We start from the raw sequence: 9,694 nt of genomic DNA on the forward strand, positions 1-9,694 counted from the left end.
TGGGTTATGGGAGAGATTGGAAATGCTCCACCGAAATGATTTATTGCATTGAATCGTGTGACTATGTCTGCAAATGTTCTGAAAAACTCAAAACAATCTCAATTTAAAAATATTAAAAATATATATTTTTTCCATCTTGACTGATATCTTAGAGGAATAGGCTGACTATAATTTAAAATAGTAATTTCTGGGTTTTTTTCTGCAAAAACAATGCATATTTTGTTAATGTTAACAAATCACAACCTTAAATATTTAGCCAATCAAATATCTATTATACAAGTCTATAAACTCAGCTACATAGTTAATATTTTTCATTAATTAAAAAGACACAGCTCTACTTGCTGCAGTTTTAGAGATCTTACATGGAAGCCCCATTTTTGCCGAGTAAATAATCACCAATGTCAGAAGTTTGGGCAAGAACACTTTATTCAAGGTAATTTAAAGACATTGCTGTCCTTACAGAGTTTATTTACACCAAAAATTTTTTCCATAAAGCTTTCCTAGATAATGTAAATATTATATGCCAGCAATGTTAACACTTAAATGTAAATTGGGCACATGGCATTAAATCTACAGGTTCAGACATTTATTTTGAAATTGAATTTGCTTTGTACAGTTTCCTGTATCTCGGCTACCTTGACACAGAAAAAGGCGGGTCTTCCAGCGTCTCCAATCATATCTAATGGGGAACTGAGTGTTAAATTCAAATGTATTTTCCTCACCTGGCATTTAAATCACAGAGGAAACCAAAAGTAACGCAAGTACAACAAAGACTTCTGTAGTACTCGCTATACTTATAGCGCAATACTAAAATAATGTAATCAGCTATTGATTTTAAATAGCAGAAGGAAAAAATGAATAATAATAATAATAATAATAATAATAATAATAATAATAATAATAATAATAATAATAATAATAATAATAATAATAATAATAGCAAAAACAACAATGGTCTTTCTTGGCTAACCTACTTTCCTGTGGAAGGGAAACTGAACTTACCAAATAAAGCTCTCCTACACTTGTTCATATTGTGTCATGCAATACATATATCACATATTTTAGCATTGAAGATATCTTACAGGTTGTGTCATCTTACCGAGATGACTCCTCACACACTAGAAGCTACCGAACACATTCCTCTTGACATTGTCACCTTCATATTGCCAGCTTTCAGCGGTCAGACTCTCTCCCTGCGATGTTTGGTCCTGCTCTGCCATCAGGTGGTGGAAAACTGCTATATCATCCTGATAGAGCGCAGTGTGTGTGTTATCCTAACAGAGCAAATATTAAATCAAGCGACAGGGACTTCTGGATTACACAAAATGACCACTGTGAAGTTTGGGTGGATGTGTATTAATAAAATAGTCGATTCACTATCACAATTCCATAACAGGTATCTCCTCAGAGACTTTGTATCCAGTTATGCAAACAGGTGAGAGGAACCTTTTGATGCCATTAGATTATCCTCACAATGTCAACACCTGTTCTTTGAAAGAACACAATCATATTGTCAGTTGCTGGATCTCCAAAATCCATTAAACTGAGCGCCTCATCAGCTCAGCACCTTGAGTTTTTACAAATGTCAGTGATGATGCCAGTGTGGAGGTTTTTAAACCATATTGAAATCTCACTCCTCAACTTTAAGCCAGATTTTCTTAACTAACCACCTGATCAGGCTAATGGTGTTTTTACAAGGGCTGCTCTTCTTTAATGATGTTATAGCCAAACAAAACTACACTTTGTACACGTGTGCTCATAAACATATTGGATATTTCTTCCTTTTCTCCTCCATCCTGCCCACGTTTCCCCTCAGATGTGTCAGCAGCCTGTGCACAATTTGCAGGAGGCCCATTAACCACTTCAGGCTCCACAGAGTCTGACGTTGGTTCATCTTCCAGTGGAGGCTGTGCTGTGATTTGATCATCGTCCTGACAGTGGGTATGAGTTTGTGTCTGCTGTACCAGTGGATTGGATATTTTATGGACTAAAGACTTTTGCTAAAGTTAAAGTTACAGAGTTTACCTCTCTATTGGCTTCTTTTAAATTGTCTGTGATTGCTTTGTTTTTCCAACAGTTATACTGCAGGATCTCATTTTCCTTCTTCAGTGTCTCCAACACTGACTGTGAAATAAACACATGATTGGTTTTCTCAGTTTTCCTTATATTATTATAGTGTCTTTGCCTTACAATATAAAGCACCTTGAAGCAACTGTTGTTATGATTTAGTGCTATAGCTTTTGATACGTCTAATAGCTTCTTAAACATGTCATCTTTCTTAAACAAGTTATAAAATATCACTTTGGTAACTGATAGATTATGACCAGTTGTATTCACAGAGCAATAAAACAGTAATGGATAATAAGGGGGAGCTCAACATACCTGCAGTGGCTTATTACAGCAACTTGTCATTAATTAATTGTAGACACCAGGAATTTTGAAATAATCTCTTGATATACTCACTACCTGAGCCATCAATAGTGAAAGCATGAGGAACTGTTTCTCTACTGAGATTAAAAATCCATTGCTGCACGATCATTTCTGCTGTTGCTTTGGAAATCCCATGCACAGTCGTCTTTGCTTTGGAGAAAGAAGACATGGCTGATTTTAGGTGGTTTAACTTCAGCTGTCTGTGAAGGTTCTCAGTCATCCAGGTCATCGTAGTCTAAGGAGCTTGCAAAAAAGCGTCTGGACTTCTTTAGAGTTGCTTGAAGACGTTTCACCTCTCATCCGAGAAGCTTCTTCAGTTCTAAGGTCAAATGGTGGAGAGTCCCAGATTTAAACCCAGTGGGAGTTTCCCCCCAAAGAGGGACAAAGGACCCCCTGATGATCCTCTACCTAATCACATGAGCCAAGGTGTGAAAGCGGGTGTGGGTCACAATCAGCCAGGGTTTCGGGTGAGCTCATTGTGAAACCTGGCCCCACCCTATCATGTGATTTCCTGAGTTACGTGGCTGTTGAATACGCTGTACTGTGTGTTGTTGTGTGTGTGTGTTGTGTGTGTGTGTGTGTTGTGTGTGTGTGTGTGTGTTGTGTGTGTTGTGTTGTGTGTGTGTGTGTGTGACTTGTGTGTATGTGTGTGTGTTGTGTGTGTGTGTGTGTAAATCACAATAACAGGCTGTCGTGTAGATGCAGTGCTGTGTGTACTACTGGTTTCTGATTTGTGTTTGCTACAAAGAAAACAACGACAGCTGTAACACGTTGTTTTTGTAGAATTTATCACATCAATAGCGATATATATTTTAAAAAGTAAATATTAATAAAGCATGCAATCAGTGATTTGCTTGCACTGATAATGTACACTCAAGTATAATTATGACTTTACATCACTAGATGGCAGTGTTTGATTATAGAAAAAATAAATATAAAGCGAAGCTAAACATAAAATTGGACATACCCCCCCCCCCCCCCCCCCCCCGGCAGCATGGTCTTTTCAAGCTTGTTTTTAGCTGTTCGCGATTTCGGATGTTACTGTCTCAACCTCTTAAAGATAAATTAATTGTTATAATAATAATAATAATAATAATAATAATAATAATAATAATAATAATAATAATAATAATAATAATAATAAATCAACTCTTATATTATTATTATTATTATTATTATTATTATATATTTTATTTTCAAATTTCATTTATTTATGTCTTTTTTTTTTTTTTTGTTTTTTTAAAATTTTTATTTTTTTTTTTTTTTTTTTCTTTCTTTTTATTTTTTTTTTATTTTTTTTTTTTTTATTTTTGTTTTGTGTTTTGTTTGGTGTGTTAAGTTTTTGTATTTTGCATTTTTGGTTTGATTCATTTTTGTTGTTTTTTGTTTTTTTTTTTGTTTTATAGTTTTCTTATAATATTTTGCAGAGTCGAGGAGCAGTTCAGGAAGCATTTCCCTGTGTGTTGTACTTGTATGACTCTATGAATCTTGAAATCTCGTATTATTACTATTACTATTATTACCATTCTTCTTCTTATTATTGCTATTATTAGTAGTAGTGGTATCACTCCCCCTCTTTTCCCTGACATGCAGAACACATATTTCAGGTTCAGGCAATGTGAAGAACCTTTTGGACAAACGTTTGAGTTTGGAGTCTTAAAACCAAATCGTTATCCGGATTACCACAGATCGATGCCTCGCTGCGTTCATGAATATCGGAGACATCACTTGTAGGATAACGAGGCTAATTTAAGACGTTAAAATCTTTGGCTTATCAGTTGAATAAAACACAACAGCAACTTTGACTAGTACTGCACAGTATTACAATCATCATTGGTATTTGTTGGATCCAAGAAGAAAAGATACAAGTACTACAATTAGATGGTTCCTTTTCATTCTCAACTATGAGCGCACTGCGAAACATCATAATGTTCACTGTAGATCTAAAAGAGAGAGAAATATGGAGTTTCAGGAGTTCCGAGGAGCTCGTAAAGGCATCGTGCGTATCACATGGCAGGTGATAGAGCTGAGGGAGCTGGCGCTACGGCGCAGCGCAGAGTACAGACAGACAGACAGTTAACACAGGTCAGGGCACCTTACGCGCACGACTGCTGTATGTACGCGTAATGGCGCGTTTGTGCCCTCTCACTTTATCTTCAAGCGTCTCCCAGAAACGCAGTTAAAGGATTTGTTTGGACTGCGCGTCAGAGGGTCGCACAACGTGAGTAACATGACTTTAATGTAGTAGTTTCCCCACATCTCTAATACATTTAAACTCCAACTTATTTTTGTGTGAAAATAGCCTTTTCATTTCGGTAATTACATTTTACAAGTTGTTGTTTTGCTGCAACAAAAAAAAAGCACCAAATATTTGACAAGTTGTCTCATTCCTGAGTAATTAGTGTTCAATATGTGCGAGTTAAAGTGCGGCTAATGTTTTTGTCTTCTTTTACTTAAAAGTGAATTTGTGGTCCGAGGTTCGCAGATAGTGCTTATGGTGGCACTCAGTTATGTCAGGAGAGACTTCAGCACAGCCTGTATTTCAAATATTGTATTAAGTCTTAAAAATGCTTCACTGATAATCCTGCTGGGGTTGTGCTGTGAGCATATCAGCCTTTCTATTAAGAGTAATTGGGACATAAGGTTGAATGCGACAGTATAAGTATACATGGTTTGTTTTCTTCCTTGTACATGCAAAATGACAACTTCTTTTTCTAAGGCGGAGCTCTGAAACCAAATAATGAAAAATAAATGTGCAAGCTGTTGTGGCATACGCGGGTGGGCGGGGCTAGCTTCAAACAGAAAAGCATAGGCTGAGGAACTTAGCATACGCATAAAGGTAACATGCTGCTGTTGCTGCTGCCGTAAAAAGGTATTACATAGGTATTTTTGATTGGTCCTTTCACCTTACTAACTTGGCAGTAGAGACGAACTTTGCATTTTGCAGATCAGTGACCTCCGACACCCAGTCACTCAAATCTTCTACAGAATGTAGTGATGAAGTCTGTATTCTGAGTCACTACATGGCACAAATGCATGACACACCTAACAGAGGTGGGTACTTTAAAAACCCTCACCTCGCCCACTGAGGGCCGTAACAGTACCATGACAGTACCCAGCTATTTCCACTAGTAAGTGATTTCCTGTGAAAGTGATGCAGTTTTATACCGTAATGACTGTGGACAGAAATATGATAGAAAAAAAAGCAAAATTATGTCAAAGTAAAGGACAAGTATGACACAAACTGTGCAACATGCTGTAAGTTTCTAGCAAAGCTGAAATAAGTAGTCAAATGTTCGGTCCCAACAGGGAGATGTTACGAAAATGGTGCTTTGGGTCTTTTTACACAAAAAGGGTTTGGTGTGCTTTCTTGGAGTATGATCTGCTCTTAATTCCAGCTCAAATAAATCCTAAACCTCTTCATCTTTACAGAATATCACATAGTGGGCCGAAGCTTTTCTTAGAATTTACAACAAGAAAGTTTACACAAGCCAGAAATTCCAAAATCGTCCCCATCACCCTTAATTTTCCCTACATTGTATATCCCATTATATATATTTTTCTACATAACAACAAAATGCAACATGGTCTGTTGGAGACAACATGGTAGTTTCACTGTGACACGGGTGTTTCTCCGCTTGCTTGCTCAGTCATGTACTGTCAGCTCGGAGCTATTAAATGATGTTTAGTTGCACCGACACATGCTGTGTAATTGCAGATCATCAATTTCTGACAGCGTGAGTAAAATGGAAAGGGGGCGGGTGAAAGAGGGGGGACGCTGATATGCTAACAGCAGAATATCAAGGTTGATGTGTGGCCCCCCTTCGCTGAAGCATCTGTTCCATCTAGACAGAGTACACACACACACACACACACACAACACACACCACACAACACCACACACACACACACACATGCACGCATAAACATCAGAGACATGAGAGAGCTGAAGGAGCCTCCTGCCAGTGAATACATCAGGCCGGTGCCTCCTTTCTGTTGCAAATCTCATTTTAAAAAGAGACGGAGTTGAAAGGCATCATTGCCGCTGACGACAGTGAGCTGATTAACGCTGCTGAGGTTGGCACTTGGGTGGCATTAGCACACGGAAACAGAAGAAATGCACACAGGAGCTCGGCTGAAGTGGCAGTTGATAAAAGCCCTAAATTGGTAACATTTATTGTTGCAACAGTTTATTTTTGACAATAGCGTTCATCGGCTTGTCGTGATAGGTTTACGCAGGGTGCACACACACTGGGTCAAGCAGATGATGGCACTCATTTCTGTGATCAAAGCTGCTCGTCTAAGTCCCAGAGTGGCCATGTTCAGATGATTGCTCTGTCATCTTTACAGCCGCTGCCGTCCGTCCACGGCTATGATGTAGTTCCACTGCTGCTTAGAGGGAGAGACAAAGGAGAAGAGGAGAGATATGGGTGAGAGGAATGAAAGCGAAATAGCAAAAAGAGGAAAAGCGTAGAAACCTGAAAAGACAAAGTCAGGCTGTTAATCTTGCTGAAGTGAAGGAGTGAAAGAAAAGTGTCAGAGAGAGAAAGAGGAGAAACTCTGGCTTGTCCGAGGCGATCTTTGGCTTTCTTTGTCGAGGAATGTGAAGAGGTGTTAGAGAACAGCAGAGGCTAGATGCTGCTCATGCTGTGTTGTCCCATTTAAGAGAAAATAAAGTAGTAAGAAATTTGCGGATTCCAGGAGGAATAAGCAGAGCAGAAAGAAGGTAAACGAAAGGATTAGGTTTTTCTTTGGTTTTTCAGCCGCTATTTTGCTCCTTCTCAAATCCTCGCTGCAGCAACGCAGTGTGCAAGGGATGAGTTAAAGGTTTAACATTTGATAAAAGGGAGTACTGTGTTGGTGGAAGTGCTCGGTAATGTGTAAAAATATGCAAATGTATCATGTCAAAGTGTTATGGAACTTCAGCACATCTTTAATCCCCCTACTCGAGTGCAATAAGTGTGCAGCCTGCGGTGTGTGGATACTGGAGGCTGCTCTAGAAAGGAGGTAAAACTAATGACTCACTCACACTTGACACTTTATTAGGCACACCTTTCTAATAACAACCCTCACCCCTCTTTTTCCTTTAGAACTGGCTTAATTGATCAAGGTGCAAGATTTGGGTCCATACTGGCATGATAGCATCACGCCGTTACAAAAAATGGAGACACTGTGGTCATGGCCACTGAGAATAATGAAATAGGCTGGGTGTTTAAACAATGCTCGGCTGACAGCAGGATGTATTGAAGTTTTCATGTTGTTCATGCCAAATTCTGACCCTTCCATCTGAATGTTGCGGCACAAACTGAAACTCATTGGACCAGGCAACAAATTTCCAGTCTTCTGTTGTTTTCATGATCCTGTGGGAACTGCAGTCTCAGGTTTTTGATCCTAGCTGACATGAGGGGCACCTGGTGTGGTCTTCTACTCCTTCATTGCCCATCTGCTTCAAGGTTCAAGCTTTTGTGCATTGAGAGATGCTCTTCTGCATAACTTTGTTTACAAGACAAGAGTGGTTATTTGAGTCCTGCTTTGTTACTGTAAAACTCCCCCATTAGCTTTTGTATGACAGCCTGAAATGTCATTTTTATGCTCATAATGCAACTTGATCTGATTAAGAAAAAAAGGTGGGGGGTTGTTTGAGGGGGTTAAAGCAGCTAACGTTTGCATCGAGGGTTTATCATTTACCCTTTGAAGAAGGGTAGATGATAAACGGGGCACAATACGATTTAAAAGCAAGTAAAAAAGTCAAACATGTTTAAAAATAATAGCCCCATATGAGGGGGCAAACCATACCCGCTCTGGTGGCTCTTTGTGCTGTCTCACCTGCCTTCCTAGAGGCAGGGAAAGAAAAGACAGAAGGCTAATAGGCAAGTGCAAATGTAGAAAAATAAAAGCTGTTTGTTAAATGAACATTACAGTAAACTTATATTCATACGTATTGATTTACAGTGTTATTTAAGTGGATATCAAGAAAAGCCATTGAAGATAAAAGCTTATATGATTTGATTTTGGTAGGTAAATCTTGTTGAGTTGTTCTGAGACTGTTAGATGGCACTGCACTTGAGCAATTTTGTCCACTTTTCTGGATTAATGGAAGTAAGCATTTGTTTTTTTAAGGGGTAATACATTCAAGTGTTTTGTACTGAAGCTGCTCGGTTTTTTATGGCATTGAAACACTCATGCACATGCATGGGTCTGGGCATGCGAGCGAGTCAGTGATCGAATCTCACAGTTAGACTTGTCAGAAATGATATCAAACAAAGCAGCTGATGAAGAGAGCAGAGAGGAGGTGAAGAAGAGCTTTACAGGGCAATAAATCGGGAAGTAAGGAGAGGGGAGGTGCACATTTAAGGTAAAGAGTGGTGAGTTTAAGGACACTTTGACAGCAGGAGTTACCTAAATAAGTGATTCATTTAATGAGATGCCAACTCCTGGGTAGATTGTGACATAGTGTTCACGCGCACTTGAATGCTGCAGACCAGCAAGCTGCCAGAAATCCTGCTTTTATAGATAATCAGTTAATCAGATGCTTGATTGGCAGCACCTGACTGCTATTTACCTACTAAATTCCAATGAAGCACTAGTGGTGCGTTCACTGCATAGAGTCCTATAGTCTTGATTATTAATATATATTAGTATAAAGAAAAGGTATTCAGAGCAACATTTGCACTATTGGTGCATGGATATTTTTATATTTTATATTAAATAAGTCTTCTTTTCTTTTCTGTTTACATCTTTGAGTAGAAGAAAGTAGAGCTGTGTTGATATCAGATTTTCACAGACCTCCCTAAGAAACTTATAGTGGCTCAAGATTTTAATAGAAATAATAATTTAATAGCAATAATGCTGTGATTCAAACTAATTTATCTAGAACTTGGTTTATTGTTCTTTTTTTTAATGTTTTGGATAAAACATTTAAAAAAATGCAAAAACTGTTTGGTCTTTGAATCTTGCAGCACGTTATTGCTTCATCTCCTCGTGAACAGTGAAAATGGTCAGAATACAGCGTATACCTAAACCTACAGTGATTCCTTTGAGTGACTGACATTTGCTGGGAGTGTCCACAGCAGTATGTGGCTTTATGTCCTCCGCTATGTACACAGATGGACTGCTATACAGTTCATCTGTATACATATGTATACATTAGGGCTGAACGATATATCGCATTTGCAATAATATCGCGACATGATCAAGTGCAATTTTCTAACCGCAAAGGCTGCGATTATACTCTGGACATGTCCAAATTCATGGGCTGCATCCT

General features: G+C 38.5%; 1 protein-coding gene across 5 annotated transcripts in view; it reads left to right on the forward strand.

The window, feature by feature from the left end:
- Nucleotides 1-4,474: 4,474 nt before the first annotated feature.
- The window catches only part of ppfibp2b (PPFIA binding protein 2b), a 98,964-nt gene continuing 93,744 nt past the window's right edge, over nucleotides 4,475-9,694 (forward strand). For 3 of the 5 annotated variants that reach the window (XM_042223471.1, XM_042223472.1, XM_042223473.1), the window contains exon 1: nucleotides 4,475-4,651. The gene's annotated coding sequence lies outside the window, so the exon portion shown is untranslated. The remainder of the gene's footprint in view (nucleotides 4,652-9,694) is intronic. The other 2 variants (XM_042223474.1, XM_042223475.1) reach the window with 1 other exon arrangement.

Source organism: Haplochromis burtoni, unplaced genomic scaffold (genome assembly GCF_018398535.1).
Source record: "Haplochromis burtoni strain Fernald_Lab_line unplaced genomic scaffold, NCSU_Asbu1 Contig_112, whole genome shotgun sequence".
NCBI classification, from domain to species: Eukaryota; Metazoa; Chordata; class Actinopteri; order Cichliformes; family Cichlidae; genus Haplochromis; species Haplochromis burtoni.